Genomic DNA, 759 nt, shown 5'->3' on the forward strand with positions numbered 1-759 from the left:
AAATAATAGCTTCATGCTATTACAAGACTTGAACAGGCATATTTATAAAAAATGCCATGTCTTAAAGTAATCATTAAGGCTCTGTTTATGAGTTATATATATTTTGAAAACAACGACGCTGGACAGTAAGAAAATAAGAAACAAACTTGGAAAAATCCGTGAAGAATGTTGGTGCAAAAAATGGAACGACAAAAAAAGAAACGAAATCTAGATAGCTAAGATTCTCATCCTCCCTGATTACAGAAAGCTCATCAAATACAACTGGTTTAGAATAAAATAACAGAAAATATGCCAAAGTCTGTGAGACTACAACTCAATCCGCAGCGGATGGTGCGCTCCAGTTCGATAAAAGAAACCTGTCCATGTGTCTACACCTGCTAAAAATTTAAGATCCCGAAATAAGCAGTGTGTTGGAAATGTTCGATCGAAGAAGAATATGAGATCTTTCTGCTACGCGTAAGTTGCATTACTTAGATCCATTAACATATGACTTAAGTTTCTCCACTATTCTCCACTTAATTGTATGTAGTGTGAAACTGCTCTTTAAATTCCAAATGTGGCTAGCCAACTTAGTTGCATTATTTTTATCGATGTGCCGGAAAGAAGACAAGTGACTTGCGTAGCGTCTCTTGAATTTGCCTCACATAACCCGAAGTAATTCTTTTCAAACCACTTATCTTTTTGATAGCATGAAACTATTAGTAGCATTCTCGGTTGTGTATTTAAATTGAGATATTTAAATTGATATATATATATACA

Source organism: Octopus bimaculoides, chromosome 2 (assembly GCF_001194135.2).
Source record: "Octopus bimaculoides isolate UCB-OBI-ISO-001 chromosome 2, ASM119413v2, whole genome shotgun sequence".
Classification (NCBI taxonomy): Eukaryota; Metazoa; Mollusca; class Cephalopoda; order Octopoda; family Octopodidae; genus Octopus; species Octopus bimaculoides.